Source organism: Pseudophryne corroboree, chromosome 11 (assembly GCF_028390025.1).
Source record: "Pseudophryne corroboree isolate aPseCor3 chromosome 11, aPseCor3.hap2, whole genome shotgun sequence".
NCBI lineage: Eukaryota > Metazoa > Chordata > Amphibia > Anura > Myobatrachidae > Pseudophryne > Pseudophryne corroboree.
Window position 1 is genome coordinate 49,324,796 of NC_086454.1, and position 17,286 is coordinate 49,342,081.

General features: G+C 48.9%; 1 long non-coding RNA gene across 5 annotated transcripts in view; it reads right to left on the reverse strand.

The window, feature by feature from the left end:
• LOC134968615 (uncharacterized) overlaps positions 1-17,286 on the reverse strand; it is a 305,385-nt gene that overhangs the window by 74,625 nt on the left and 213,474 nt on the right. The window lies entirely within an intron of this gene.

Genomic DNA, 17,286 nt, shown 5'->3' on the forward strand with positions numbered 1-17,286 from the left:
GCGGCCTGCTTAGGGGTGACGATAGCGGCTGGTGGCTGGCGGCAGCCTGCATAGGGGGTGACGGCCAGCCAATGAGGGCTGAATTTTATGGGTGTAGTATGGTATGCCGGTGGCCGGACTCCCGGCGACCAGCATACCGGCGCCGGGATCCCGACCGCCGGCATGCCGACAGCGTGGCGAGCACACACTATTTATTCTCCCTCCAGGGGGGTTGTGGACCCCCAAGAGGGAGAAAAAGTGTCAGTATGCTGGCTGTCGGGATTACGGCGCCAGTATATTGTGCGCTGGGATCCCGACAGACGGCAAACTGAAGACCACCCGTATTTTATATATGATTTAGGATTAAATATAAAGCTATGTTTGTTGCAGAGTGACTACCAGCTAATGAGGGGCAACATTACTGACAGCTCCGCCTCCCACCAGCAGCATCACGTGTTCCATCTCCCCTTCAGCCCCTCCATCACACTGTTCAAAGGAGCGGCTGCTGATAAAACTTGGACGCGGCAACCAGCTAATTCTGACTGCGTCACACACCAGTTGTGTAACAGTCAGTAAGTATTGTCTACTCTACTACATTTAATAATTATATAGTGTGCCTGCCTGCTGCATCATATATATTTTATATATTAGTATAACATGCTCTACCTGGTGTATAACATGCTCTGCCTGGTGCAATGTGTATAACGTGCTTTACCTGGTGCAATGTGTAAAATGTGCTTTACCTGGTGCAATGTGTTTAATGTGCTTTACCTGGTGCAATGTGTATAACATGCTCTACCTGGTGGATTGTGTATAACGTGCTCTGCCTGGTGCAATATGTATAATGTGCTTTACCTGGTGCAATGTGTATAATGTGCTTTACCTGGTGCAATGTGTATAATGTGCTTTACCTGGTGCAATGTGTATAATGTGCTTTACCTGGTGCAATGTGTATAATGTGCTTTACCTGGTGCAGTGTGTATAATGTGCTTTACCTGGTGCAATGTGTTTAATGTGCTTTACCTGGTGCAATGTGTATAACATGCTCTACCTGGTGGATTGTGTATAACGTGCTCTGCCTGGTGCAATATGTATAACGTGCTTTACCTGGTGCAATGTGTATAACGTGCTTTACCTGGTGCAATGTGTATAATGTGCTTTACCTGGTGCAGTGTGTATAATGTGCTCTGCCTGGCGCAAAGTGTATAATGTGCTTTACCTGGTGCAATGTGTATAATGTGCTCTGCCTGGCGCAAAGTGTATAATGTGCTTAACCTGGTGCAATGTGTATAATGTGCTCTGCCTGGCGCAAAGTGTATAATGTGCTTTGCCTGGTGCAATGCGTATAATGTGCTCTGCCTGGCGCAAAGCTCTACCTGCTCTATCTGACGCAATATGTATAACATACTCTACCTGGCGCAGTGTGTATAGGAGGTTCTACCTGGTGCAATGTGTATAAGCGGCACTACTGTGTGGTGTAATGTGAATTGGCACTGTTATGTGACCACGCCCCTTCCCCATGAAGCCATGCCCTTAAAAAATTTCTGCGCACCTGCGGCGCGCACTTCTGATTCTTCCATGTCGTCAGGCCTTCTGAGCAGTAAAACAGACAGAGAGGGGGAGGGGTTGCAAATCCCACCCCTACATTTCCCTTCAGCACACTAAAAATTACCTGTAACCATACCTGAACCTATCTGGTAATAGAAATTCAGAGAATTAGTTTACACATGTTTACAAACACATGTTTAAGCTGCTGAGCCACTTTCAAGGCTTCTCTGATGTCAGCAGTCCTAACACTACATGATAGCAGTGCCCACATAAGGCCATGTAATTTGTCACAGTACGCCTCATGATAAAGGCAATTACTAAACCACATCCAGACAGAGAGCTAACTTACCCGGGAACCACCACCAGGATCTCCCATTGGCACTACAAGGAACAGCATGCCTTCCAAATACTGCTCCCATTCAATGCCTCTCGCACACACAAGCAGACAAACATTGGTAGTTGCTCGGTCATTCCTGGAAATAATTATGTATCAGGTGCTGGAAAGGGGGAGGGGTCACAGACAAACAGACAGAGAGAGGGAGGGGTTGCAAATCCTACCCCTACATTTCCCTTCAGCACACTAATGTGGGTACTGCTATCATGTAGTGTTAGGACTGCTGACATCGGAGAAGCATTGAAAGTGGCTCAGCAGCTTAAACATGTGTTTGCAAACATGTGTAAACTAATTCTCTGAATTTCTATTACCAGATAGGTTCAGGTATGGTTACAGGTAATTTTTAGTGTGCTGAAGGGAAATGTAGGGGTGGGATTTGCAACCCCTCCCCCTCCCTGTCTGTTTGTCTGTGACCCCTCCCCCTTTCCAGCACCTGATACATAATTATTTCCAGGAATGACTGAGCAACTACCAATGTTTGTCTGCTTCTGAGCAGTAACCCTGCCCACTTGACAGACTCCACCCCCTCAACAGACCCCACCCCTATTAGGGCTGCTTCCATAAATTTCCCGGGCTGGTTTTTGATCCCAATCCGCCCCTGTGGGGGTCAAACAAAAAAAAGAGAGTATTTTGTTAATGAAACAAGTACTGATTGCTTTTGCTTATAGCAAACAGGTGGGCAGCCTTTTTATATATTTTTTAAACACTGAAATTAAAATTGTAAAAAAAAAATTAGTATTCAGCTATGACCCTCCACCCAACTCAGCCCAAATCTCTGCATTATTTAAATCTGCCCCAACAGCAGTGCAACATGGCTTGGCCAAGGTGCAAACTTGCTCCAATTCTATTATTATTATTATTACTAGGTGCTTCATCGCGCCCTACGGGCGCTCTTCACACCGTCGGAAGGGGCTGCGCCCCTTTAACCCCTGCAGAGACGCGGGACGTCGGGGAGGGGACACAAAGACGCGGGGCGGCGGGGAGGAGACAGACGGGGAGGGGACACAGAGATGCGGGGCGGGGACACAGAGACGCAGGGCGGGGACACAGAGACGCAGGGTGGCAGGGAGGGGATACAGAGAGGCGGGGCGGAAGGGAGGGGACGCAGAGAGGCGGAGCGGCAGGGAGGCAGATACGCGGGGCGGCAGGGAGGGGACGCAGAGACACGGGCGGCAGGGAGGGGACACAGACGCGGGGACGGAGGGGACGCAGAGACGCAGGGTACCAGGGAGGGGACGCAGAGATGTGGGGCGGCAGGGAGGGGACGCAGAGAGGCGGCAGGGAGGGGACGCAGAGAGGCGGGGCGGCAGGGAGGGGAGGCAGATACGCGGGGCGGCAGGGAAGGGACGCAGAGACGCGGGGCGGCAGGGAAGGGACGCAGAGAGGCGGGGCGGCAGGGAGGGGACGCAGAGACGCAGGGAGGGGACACAGACGCGGGGCAGCAGGGAGGGGACGCAGAGATGCAGGCGGCAGGGAGGGGACGCAGAGACGCGGGCGGCAGGGAGGGGATGCAGAGACGCGGGCGGCAGGGAGGGGACGCAGAGACGCGGGCGGCAGGGAGAGGACGCAGAGACGCGGGCGGCAGGGAGAGGACGCAGAGATGCGGGCGGCAGGGAGGGGACGCAGAGACGCTGGGTGGCAGGGAGGGGACACAGACGCGTGGTGGCAGGGAGAGGACACAGAGACGCGTGGTGGCAGGGAGGGGACAGAGACGCGGGGCGGCAGGGAGGGGATGCGGGGCGGCACGGAAGGGACGCAGAGACGCGGGGCGGCAGGGAGGGAACGCAGAGATGCGGGGCGGCAGGGAGGGAACGCAGAGATGCGGGGCGGCAGGGAGGGAACGCAGAGACGCGGGGCGGCAGGGAAGGGAACGCAGAGATGCGGGGCGGCAGGGAGGGGATGCAGAGACGCGGGGCGACAGGGAGGGGACGCAGAGACGCAGGGCGGCAGGGAGGGGACGCAGAGACGCGGGGCGGCAGGGAGGGGACGCAGAGACGCTGGGCGGCAGGGAGGGGACGAAGAGACGCGGGGCGGCAGGGAGGGGACGCAGAGACGCGGGGGCGGCAGGGAGGGGACGCAGAGACGCGGGCGGCTGGGAGGGGACGCAGAGAGGCGGAGCTGCCTGTGCACTCTCACCTGTGAAGTTGGTGTAGCGGCCACATTAGCAGGCGCGCTGTCCCCCGTCTCTGGCCTGTGGAGCCGGCAGCCCAGGCCCTGTGGTGTACAGTCCGGGAATCTGGGGATGGTGGGAGGCAGCGTTGTGTTCGGTGTGCGGAGGAGGCAGCGGGTGTCTGTACCGGCGCAGGGGGGGCTATGAAGCCTTCTCCTGCGCCACCCGTCCCTCCCGATGTGTATGGCGGCGGCAGCAGCAGTTACAGGCGCGGGTGATGCTGCGCCGTAACTGCAATCTCTTCGTCCGTTGTGCGGACAGCGTCTGGCGGGACAGTGGGTCCCAGGCGCGGCTGTAGTGCGGGAGCTGGCGTTGGAGGGGTGTGGAGGGCGGGAGGGGTGGTGCGGGCTGCGGCTGTCTGGTCGGCCGTGGTGCGGGCGGCAGGGCACGGCCATCGTGTCCGTGGCGCGGATGGCTGTGGGAGGTGCTGGCTTGTGCGGCGGGTGGGTTCGGTGCGGTGGGTTAGGCTGGGCAGTGTGTGCTGGTGAGTTATGCAGGCATCGGGGTCGGGGGTGTCTGGGCTGTCAGTGGCTGCTGGAGGGGGGTTTGGGGTGTGTGGTGCGGGTGGCATTGGGGTGTAGCTGGCACGGGAGGGGTCTGTGGTTACCTGGCAGTGTGGGGTGTCCATGCCCTGGTGGCTTCTGGCTGCAGTGGCAAACGCAGGATTTTCATGGGGGGGTTTCCGTGCGCGCGCGTGTATGTGTGCTCGTAATTGAGTAGCCAGCACACTGCACAAGGTGTGGGTGTGTATATATTAGAGATGAGCGCCGGAAATATTTCGGGTTTTGTGTTTTGGTTTTGGGTTCGGTTCCGCGGCCGTGTTTTGGGTTCGACCGCGTTTTGGCAAAACCTCACCGAATTTTTTTTGTCGGATTCGGGTGTGTTTTGGATTCGGGTGTTTTTTTCCAAAAAACCTAAAAAACAGCTTAAATCATAGAATTTGGCGGTCATTTTGATCCCAAAGTATTATTAACCTCAAAAACCATAATTTCCACTCATTTTCAGTCTATTCTGAATACCTCACACCTCACAATATTATTTTTAGTCCTAAAATTTGCACCGAGGTCGCTGTGTGAGTAAGATAAGCGACCCTAGTGGCCGACACAAACACCGGGCCCATCTAGGAGTGGCACTGCAGTGTCACGCAGGATGGCCCTTCCAAAAAACCCTCCCCAAACAGCACATGACGCAAAGAAAAAAAGAGGCGCAATGAGGTAGCTGTGTGAGTAAGATTAGCGACCCTAGTGGCCGACACAAACACCGGGCCCATCTAGGAGTGGCACTGCAGTGTCACGCAGGATGTCCCTTCCAAAAAACCCTCCCCAAACAGCACATGACGCAAAGAAAAAAAGAGGCGCAATGAGGTAGCTGTGTGAGTAAGATAAGCGACCCTAGTGGCCGACACAAACACCGGGCCCATCTAGGAGTGTCACTGCAGTGTCACGCAGGATGTCCCTTCCAAAAAACCCTCCCCAAACAGCACATGACGCAAAGGAAAAAAGAGGCGCAATGAGGTAGCTGTGTGAGTAAGATAAGCGACCCTAGTGGCCGACACAAACACCGGGCCCATCTAGGAGTGGCACTGCAGTGTCACGCAGGATGTCCCTTCCAAAAAACCCTCCCCAAACAGCACATGACGCAAAGAAAAAGAAAAGAAAAAAGAGGTGCAAGATGGAATTGTCCTTGGGCCCTCCCACCCACCCTTATGTTGTATAAACAAAACAGGACATGCACACTTTAACCAACCCATCATTTCAGTGACAGGGTCTGCCACACGACTGTGACTGATATGACGGGTTGGTTTGGACCCCCCCCAAAAAAGAAGCAATTAATCTCTCCTTGCACAAACTGGCTCTACAGAGGCAAGATGTCCACCTCATCATCACCCTCCGATATATCACCGTGTACATCCCCCTCCTCACAGATTATCAATTCGTCCCCACTGGAATCCACCATCTCAGCTCCCTGTGTACTTTGTGGAGGCAATTGCTGCTGGTCAATGTCTCCGCGGAGGAATTGATTATAATTCATTTTAATGAACATCATCTTCTCCACATTTTCTGGATGTAACCTCGTACGCCGATTGCTGACAAGGTGAGCGGCGGCACTAAACACTCTTTCGGAGTACACACTTGTGGGAGGGCAACTTAGGTAGAATAAAGCCAGTTTGTGCAAGGGCCTCCAAATTGCCTCTTTTTCCTGCCAGTATAAGTACGGACTGTGTGACGTGCCTACTTGGATGCGGTCACTTATATAATCCTCCACCATTCTATCAATGTTGAGAGAATCATATGCAGTGACAGTAGACGACATGTCCGTAATCGTTGTCAGGTCCTTCAGTCCGGACCAGATGTCAGCATCAGCAGTCGCTCCAGACTGCCCTGCATCACCGCCAGCGGGTGGGCTCGGAATTCTGAGCCTTTTCCTCGCACCCCCAGTTGCGGGAGAATGTGAAGGAGGAGATGTTGACAGGTCGCGTTCCGCTTGACTTGACAATTTTGTCACCAGCAGGTCTTTCAACCCCAGCAGACTTGTGTCTGCCGGAAAGAGAGATCCAAGGTAGGCTTTAAATCTAGGATCGAGCACGGTGGCCAAAATGTAGTGCTCTGATTTCAACAGATTGACCACCCGTGAATCCTTGTTAAGCGAATTAAGGGCTCCATCCACAAGTCCCACATGCCTAGCGGAATCGCTCCGTGTTAGCTCCTCCTTCAATGTCTCCAGCTTCTTCTGCAAAAGCCTGATGAGGGGAATGACCTGACTCAGGCTGGCAGTGTCTGAACTGACTTCACGTGTGGCAAGTTCAAAGGGCATCAGAACCTTGCACAACGTTGAAATCATTCTCCACTGCGCTTGAGACAGGTGCATTCCACCTACTATATCGTGCTCAATTGTATAGGCTTGAATGGCCTTTTGCTGCTCCTCCAACCTCTGAAGCATATAGAGGGTTGAATTCCACCTCGTTACCACTTCTTGCTTCAGATGATGGCAGGGCAGGTTCAGTAGTTTTTGGTGGTGCTCCAGTCTTCTGTACGTGGTGCCTGTACGCCGAAAGTGTCCCGCAATTCTTCTGGCCACCGACAGCATCTCTTGCACGCCCCTGTCGTTTTTTAAAAAATTCTGCACCACCAAATTCAAGGTATGTGCAAAACATGGGACGTGCTGGAATTTGCCCATATTTAATGCACACACAATATTGCTGGCGTTGTCCGATGCCACAAATCCACAGGAGAGTCCAATTGGGGTAAGCCATTCCGCGATGATCTTCCTCAGTTGCCGTAAGAGGTTTTCAGCTGTGTGCGTATTCTGGAAAGCGGTGATACAAAGCGTAGCCTGCCTAGGAAAGAGTTGGCGTTTGCGAGATGCTGCTACTGGTGCCGCCGCTGCTGTTCTTGCGGCGGGAGTCCATACATCTACCCAGTGGGCTGTCACAGTCATATAGTCCTGACCCTGCCCTGCTCCACTTGTCCACATGTCCGTGGTTAAGTGGACATTGGGTACAACTGCATTTTTTAGGACACTGGTGAGTCTTTTTCTGACGTCCGTGTACATTCTCGGTATCGCCTGCCTAGAGAAGTGGAACCTAGATGGTATTTGGTAACGGGGGCACACTGCCTCAATAAATTGTCTAGTTCCCTGTGAACTAACGGCGGATACCGGACGCACGTCTAACACCAACATAGTTGTTAAGGCCTCAGTTATCCGCTTTGCAGCAGGATGACTGCTGTGATATTTCATCTTCCTCGCAAAGGACTGTTGAACAGTCAATTGCTTACTGGAAGTAGTACAAGTGGGCTTACGACTTCCCCTCTGGGATGACCATCGACTCCCAGCAGCAACAACAGCAGCGCCAGCAGCAGTAGGCGTTACACGCAAGGATGCATCGGAGGAATCCCAGGCAGGAGAGGACTCGTCAGAATTGCCAGTGACATTGCCTGCAGGACTATTGGCATTCCTGGGGAAGGAGGAAATTGACACTGAGGGAGTTGGTGGGGTGGTTTGCGTGAGCTTGGTTACAAGAGGAAGGGATTTACTGGTCAGTGGACTGCTTCCGCTGTCACCCAAAGTTTTTGAACTTGTCACTGACTTATTATGAATGCGCTGCAGGTGACGAATAAGGGAGGATGTTCCGAGGTGGTTAACGTCCTTACCCCTACTTATTACAGCTTGACAAAGGGAACACACGGCTTGACACCTGTTGTCCGCATTTCTGGTGAAATACTTCCACACCGAAGAGCTGATTTTTTTGGTATTTTCACCAGGCATGTCAACGGCCATATTCCTACCACGGACAACAGGTGTCTCCCCGGGTGCCTGACTTAAACAAACCACCTCACCATCAGAATCCTCCTGGTCAATTTCCTCCAAAGCGCCAGCAACACCCACATCCTCCTCATCCTGGTGTACTTCAACACTGACATCTTCAATCTGACTATCAGGAACTGGACTGCGGGTGCTCCTTCCATTACTTGCAGGGGGCGTGCAAATGGTGGAAGGCGCATGCTCTTCACGTCCAGTGTTGGGAAGGTCAGGCATCGCAACCGACACAATTGGAGTCGGACTCTCCTTGTGGATTTGGGATTTCGAAGAACGCACAGTTCTTTGCGGTGCTACTGCTTTTGCCAGCTTTAGTCTTTTCATTTTTCTAGCGAGAGGCTGAGTGCTTCCATCCTCATGTGAAGCTGAACCACTAGCCATGAACATAGGCCAGGGCCTCAGCCGTTCCTTGCCACTCCGTGTGGTAAATGGCATATTGGCAAGTTTACGCTTCTCCTCCGACAATTTTATTTTAGGTTTTGGAGTCCTTTTTTTACTGATATTTGGTGTTTTGGATTTGACATGCTCTGTACTATGACATTGGGCATCGGCCTTGGCAGACGACGTTGCTGGCATTTCATCGTCTCGGCCATGACTAGTGGCAGCAGCTTCAGCACGAGGTGGAAGTGGATCTTGATCTTTCCCTAATTTTGGAACCTCAACATTTTTGTTCTCCATATTTTAATAGGCACAACTAAAAGGCACCTCAGGTAAACAATGGAGATGGATGGATTGGATACTAGTATACAATTATGGACGGGCTGCCGAGTGCCGACACAGAGGTAGCCACAGCCGTGAACTACCGCACTGTACTGTGTCTGCTGCTAATATATAGACTGGTTGATAAAGAGATAGTATACTCGTAACTAGTATGTATGTATAAAGAAAGAAAAAAAACCACGGTTAGGTGGTATATACAATTATGGACGGGCTGCCGAGTGCCGACACAGAGGTAGCCACAGCCGTGAACTACCGCACTGTACTGTGTCTGCTGCTAATATATAGACTGGTTGATAAAGAGATAGTATACTCGTAACTAGTATGTATGTATAAAGAAAGAAAAAAAAACCACGGTTAGGTGGTATATACAATTATGGACGGGCTGCCGAGTGCCGACACAGAGGTAGCCACAGCCGTGAACTACCGCACTGTACTGTGTCTGCTGCTAATATATAGACTGGTTGATAAAGAGATAGTATACTCGTAACTAGTATGTATGTATAAAGAAAGAAAAAAAAACCACGGTTAGGTGGTATATACAATTATGGACGGGCTGCCGAGTGCCGACACAGAGGTAGCCACAGCCGTGAACTACCGCACTGTACTGTGTCTGCTGCTAATATAGACTGGTTGATAAAGAGATAGTATACTCGTAACTAGTATGTATGTATAAAGAAAGAAAAAAAAACCACGGTTAGGTGGTATATACAATTATGGACGGGCTGCCGAGTGCCGACACAGAGGTAGCCACAGCCGTGAACTACCGCACTGTACTGTGTCTGCTGCTAATATAGACTGGTTGATAAAGAGATAGTATACTCGTAACTAGTATGACTATAAAGAAAGAAAAAAAAACCACGGTTAGGTGGTATATACAATTATGGACGGGCTGCCGAGTGCCGACACAGAGGTAGCCACAGCCGTGAACTACCGCACTGTACTGTGTCTGCTGCTAATATATAGACTGGTTGATAAAGAGATAGTATACTCGTAACTAGTATGTATGTATAAAGAAAGAAAAAAAAACCACGGTTAGGTGGTATATACAATTATGGACGGGCTGCCGAGTGCCGACACAGAGGTAGCCACAGCCGTGAACTACCGCACTGTACTGTGTCTGCTGCTAATATAGACTGGTTGATAAAGAGATAGTATACTCGTAACTAGTATGACTATAAAGAAAGAAAAAAAAACCACGGTTAGGTGGTATATACAATTATGGACGGGCTGCCGAGTGCCGACACAGAGGTTGCCACAGCCGTGAACTACCGCACTGTACTATGTCTGCTGCTAATATATAGACTGGTTGATAAAGAGATAGTATACTCGTAACTAGTATGTATGTATAAAGAAAGAAAAAAAAACCACAGTTAGGTGGTATATACAATTATGGACGGGCTGCCGAGTGCCGACACAGAGGTAGCCACAGCCGTGAACTACCGCACTGTACTGTGTCTGCTGCTAATATAGACTGGTTGATAAAGAGATAGTATACTCGTAACTAGTATGTATGTATAAAGAAAGAAAAAAAAACCACGGTTAGGTGGTATATACAATTATGGACGGGCTGCCGAGTGCCGACACAGAGGTAGCCACAGCCGTGAACTACCGCACTGTACTGTGTCTGCTGCTAATATATAGACTGGTTGATAAAGAGATAGTATACTCGTAACTAGTATGTATGTATAAAGAAAGAAAAAAAAACCACGGTTAGGTGGTATATACAATTATGGACGGGCTGCCGAGTGCCGACACAGAGGTAGCCACAGCCGTGAACTACCGCACTGTACTGTGTCTGCTGCTAATATATAGACTGGTTGATAAAGAGATAGTATACTCGTAACTAGTATGTATGTATAAAGAAAGAAAAAAAAACCACGGTTAGGTGGTATATACAATTATGGACGGGCTGCCGAGTGCCGACACAGAGGTAGCCACAGCCGTGAACTACCGCACTGTACTGTGTCTGCTGCTAATATATAGACTGGTTGATAAAGAGATAGTATACTCGTAACTAGTATGTATGTATAAAGAAAGAAAAAAAAACCACGGTTAGGTGGTATATACAATTATGGACGGGCTGCCGAGTGCCGACACAGAGGTAGCCACAGCCGTGAACTACCGCACTGTACTGTGTCTGCTGCTAATATAGACTGGTTGATAAAGAGATAGTATACTCGTAACTAGTATGACTATAAAGAAAGAAAAAAAAAACCACGGTTAGGTGGTATATACAATTATGGACGGGCTGCCGAGTGCCGACACAGAGGTAGTCACAGCCGTGAACTACCGCACTGTACTGTGTCTGCTGCTAATATAGACTGGTTGATAAAGAGATAGTATACTACTAATATTATATATACTGGTGGTCAGGTCACTGGTCACTAGTCACACTGGCAGTGGCACTCCTGCAGCAAAAGTGTGCACTGTTTAATTTTAATATAATATTATGTACTCCTGGCTCCTGCTATAACCTATAACTGGCACTGCAGTGCTCCCCAGTCTCCCCCACAATTATAAGCTGTGTGAGCTGAGCACAGTCAGATATATATATACATTGATGCAGCACACTGGGCTGAGCAGTGCACACAGATATGGTATGTGACTGAGTCACTGTGTGTATCGTTTTTTTCAGGCAGAGAACGGATATATTAAATAAAACAAACAACTGCACTGTCTGGTGGTCACTGTGGTCGTCAGTCACTAAACTCTGCACTCTCTTCTACAGTATCACAGCCTCAGGTCAATCTCTCTCTCTCTCTCTCAACCCTAATCTAAATGGAGAGGACGCCAGCCACGTCCTCTCCCTATCAATCTCAATGCACGTGTGAAAATGGCGGCGACGCGCGGCTCCTTATATAGAATCCGAGTCTCGCGAGAATCCGACAGCGTCATGATGACGTTCGGGCGCGCTCGGGTTAACCGAGCAAGGCGGGAGGATCCGAGTCTGCTCGGACCCGTGAAAAAAACATGAAGTTCGTGCGGGTTCGGATTCAGAGAAACCGAACCCGCTCATCTCTAGTATATATATATATATATATATATATATATATATATATATATATATATTTATATATATACACACACATATACATACACACACACACACACACACATATAAACACACACACACACACACACAGAACATCTGTACATAGACATAGACATACACACATACTGTACACAGCATACGTGTACACACAGTTTACATGCACACATCATACACACACACACTATACATACTAACAGTATACATGCAAACATACAAACATAGTATACATGCACACAGCCACACACGCACAGTATACATTCACACAGCTACACACGCACAGTATACATGCATACAGCATATATACATACACACACAGCATACATAGTAACACACTATACATGCACACAGCATACTGTACATACACACAGTATACATGCACACACAGTACACATGCATACAGCATATATACATACACACACTATATATGCACACAGCAAACATACATAGTTACACACACACACTACACATGTACTTAGCATACATACATTAATACACACACACTATACATTTTACATAGCAATACACACATCCATTAACATTGAACAGAACCCCCTCCTCACCTTACACTACAGTGGGAGCCGAAAACAGCAGCCACTGCCTCACGTAGCTCTGTCTCATGGCCCCTTGAACTGCCTGAGAGGAGCTGCGCGCTTCCGCTGCAGCTCCCCCTACAGGCAGCCAGCAGCGGCAGCAGCCAGGTTCACACTGTCACTCGGACAGTGTAAAGAGGAGGGAGCTGCTGCATAAGCTTCTCCTCATTTAAAAAATAAAAAAAATCAGACGGGAGCGCCGATGGATCGGAGACCAGGGGGGGTTTCTAGGTACTCGGAAACCCCACCTGCGTGCGCGTATGTGGCTGGTGGGCGGATTATGTGTCTGCAGCTCCGCCCTGCTAGTGGTGTGCTGGGACAGGGGAAGGAGCTGCTAACTCCGTCCACCACTGTGACTCCACCCAGCGTTAGAGGGACAGGCACAGTCACAGGGCAAATATATAGGAGATTATTATTATTATTATTATTATTATTATTATTATTGTCATCATTTATTTATATGGCGCCACATGGGATCCGCAGCGCCCAATTAGTAAACAAATAAACAAAACATGAAGACAGTGACTTACCGTTCAATACAATATAGGACAAGTACAGGGTATATAAACATAGCTGCATCAGTAAACAGCAATGAAATAAGTATCAGGGAGGCAGAAAACCGAAGGATTTGGTGCCATCAAAGGGAGTATTGAAAAGAAGATAGGATAAGTAAGAGACGTAAAAGCACATGAGGGAAGAGGGCCCTGCTCGTGAGAGCTTACATTCTGTTTGCTCCTACAGTAATACCCCTTTTACACCAGAATCTCGGGTCTGACCCAGGATTTGGAACACGGTTCCAAGCGGGGTCAGACTTGTGACTCCCCCCATCTACACCACAGTGCCGATCCGGGATATTCCCAGATCGGCGCCATTTACACTGCACCCGAGTGCAGTGTCTTGTGGGACGGCGCTTAGAGATGATGTCATCGCCGGACCATACTGCAGATCGGTACTCCGGAGCGTCTCGCCGGGGGCAAGCACAGCAATCTGGAAGCTGCTGTGCTGCCCCCAGCCTCCGGCGCTACCAGGCTCCAGACATGGCGCTGCTGTCTGTATAGAGAGCATGTGCCATGTCTCCAGCCGCAGCATGGCAACCAGTACGGCGCCGCTGTCTGCATAGACAGCGTGCGCCGTGACCCCCAGCCTCCCAACCACCCGCCGGACACTGCGGTACGGGAGGTTTGCCATGCTGTAAATGGGTGCCGGCTTACCCATTTACCCCGCCTCCTTCCCGGGTCTTACCCGTGTACTGCGTATGTGCCGTGTTGGATTCCCGGGAATGTGGACCCGGGGTTTAGGAGAAGGACCCTTTTACACCGCCTGCAGTCCCAGGATTTTGCACGCTCCCGTGCAAAATCCCGGGATATTTCAGGTGGTATAAAAGGGGTATAACGGTGCCTAAACCACCTACTAGAGAAGTTGGATTCTACCATCAAAGTAATATTTTTACAATCAACAGTGAAAACATTGTTGCGTACCACTGAATATACTGGGGCTGATGCACAGCTAATACTACACCTAGTTGCATAGGCTGTCTTGCTTGTTTGCACAGTGCACATGCTCAGAAAGCGAATGCATGCAAATGTGCCTTTGCAGACCCGAACGCATTTGGAAACATCCGACTTTACGACCAGAGAGGCAGAAAGAAAGAAGGAAATGGGTGATCTGACATAGGCAATGTTCAATGAGGGCAAATGCAGATCATGCAGACAAGCAGTTATGCATGTATGCAGGGCAGCCATATGGGGGGGACCAAGATAAGCCTTTTGGAATATAGATCGTTTATTTTTATTTTTTTATGCATGATCAGCCAGCGCTGGTAGCTTTTCCTTATCTTGTTGTCCAAATTTTTCTAGGGGACTTACCATCCCCATACCAGCTGCTATTGATAGCGCACCCCTCCTTTTTCTTGACACATATTTGTTATCTGGGGGGAACGTGGGGACTGGTGTCCCGGGCACATACAGAGAGGGGGGCCTTCCCCTGGCTCCTACCACCAATACTTGTATAGCTGCACCAGTCTGTGAATCAACAGCTCGCTAATGCGCAAGGCAGGACTTCTTAAAACAAGACTTCCCTGTGCATTAGCTCTCTGTGAACCGTTCCTGTAGGTCCGCAATGCTACACCTATATGTAACGTCACAATGTGTGACATCACATGGGATGGGGCGGTGCGGAAGAATCTTTTTTGCGGGGGAGGGGCCCTGTCTATTTTGTTAGTCCCGGGCCCCACAATTTATGATGGCAACCCTGCATGTATGTTCTCTAGTTTTTGCAGATAATTATGTCTGAGTCACGTATGCCTAATTAGCTACCAACTTTGCTTCAGCGCCTCCGTATCCCCACTGATCTACATTAGCATCAGTATTGGATGAAGTAATGTGTACTTAACACATAAAATAATGCCACATGCAATGACTTCTCTTCAGGGGATAAAACTCTGGCAGCCACATGCTATCATCACCCTCACAGGCGATGACTATATCTCCAAGCCAATCATTGCTCTGGCTCAAAGTACAGCACATCAATGTGTAATGAGCCAATTATATCATCCAATGACCTTCAATGAATATGTAAGCAAGCGGTATGTCACCATAAACATAACCAAGTGTGAGACAGTATTCCATTCCTCTGCCTTAGAATATGCAGAGTATATGATATGATAAATAAATTATTTTGGAACTAATATAAAAAATTATTGCTTGGGGGGGTATCCAATTAGTCACGTTATTGCGACAAAAAATGTGAAAATATGGCTTTTTTCCGTGACTCGCAGTATTGCAGCTATCCAATTACTCGCATGCGCTAATTCTCTATAGGGTTTATTGCAAATTTCTCTTCACCTACTCTGAGCAGGTGAAAAGATGGGGAAAATCCCTATTTTTGGATAAAAATGTTGGGACTTGGTTCAGAACCCCTTGGGAACCCCCCTTATTGACTGAAGTTTTTAATGACTTTTAATTAGCCAATAACAAGATGTCAGTTTTGGGGTGAAAAAGTGCTAAGTGATGGAAATTGGGGTACTAGGTATAGGACAGATATATGGAGTGCTTTGTGGGACAAGTGTTTTTAGACTTGCAGGTGGGAGTAACTGGCCATTTTTGCAAGGTTTTTAAAGGTGCCTTTAACAGATCCAAATACTGTATATAGCTATACACATTTTCATGTACCCCAAATGTAATGAGAGCATTTATTTTACACAAGAAAGCTTGCTTTTTATAATTTTTCAAGTGTTTTTAAAAAAAAAATACATATTGTAGCCATTTAACACATTTTAAGTCCCCAAAATCTTTTTATTATGCCCTCTAATATACTTCTATATTGGTATTGGATAGGTTTGAAAAACGGGAGCGTGCATACCCGCTCTAAGTAATTTTTTGGGGCGATAGGTGCGATAACTTTACCTGCAATTGTGTATCGCGGCTAATTGGTTACGGTGGTGTAGTCTAGTTATAGATTATTGTATATTTTGATATCAAACTGTTTAATGTCTTGTCGGTCACCTCTTTCATTTTGGATGGAGAGGTATTTTGATCACAGGACTAAAGTTATTATAACACAAAATTAGCAAAAACAAATATAGCATTTGGTGCACCCTCGATTTGTGCAAATGTGTCTAGACTTCTACCACAATCTATGGGTTTGCAGAGTGAGAGGGCGTATTGGGAAGAAGCCCTACATCTCCAAGTACTGTACAGTAAGTGTGGACTGGACAGTCAGAAAGCTGAAAGCTATGTTTGGGAGGATTAGAGGAAGTGTTTTCACACCTACAAATTCAGCAATATTGCTTAAGGCAAGGGAGCTGATTCTAGTCTGATAGCAGACGGCCCTAAAACACACACGTGTGGATTCTGTCTGACGAGGATGAGTCAAATGATACCATAAATGTTTACTGAGGCAATACATGACATTAAAAAACCTGATCACAATGCACCATGGTGTATGACGATAAGAAGTTACCCACGTTTATATTTCACACATGCGTTTTCAGTTTAAAAGTTACCCTGTCTCTCTAACACTGGCCCTCATTCCGAGTTGATCGCTCGCTAGCTGCTTTTAGCAGCCGTGCAAACGCTAAGACGTCGCCCTCTGGGAGTGTATCTTAGCTTAGCAGAAGTGCGACCGAAAGGTTCGCAGCATTGCTACAAAAAAAGATGATGCCGTTTCAGAGTAGCTCGAGACTTACTCCTAGCTAGCGATCACTTCAGACTGTTTAGTTCATGTTTTGACGGCACAAACACGCCCTGCGTTCGGCCAGCCACGCCTACGTTTCCCCAGCCACTCTTGCGTTTTTATCCAACACGCCTGCGTTTTTCAGCACACTCCCTGAAAACGGTCAGTTACCACCCAGAAACACCCACTTCATGTCAATCACTCTGCGGCCAGCAGTGCGACTGAAAAGTGTCGCTAGACCTTGTGTGAAAATGCATCGGCTTTTGTGAAAGTACAATGCGCGTGCACACTGCGCCCCATACGCATGCGCAGAAGTGCCGCTTTTCCACCTAATCGCTGCGCT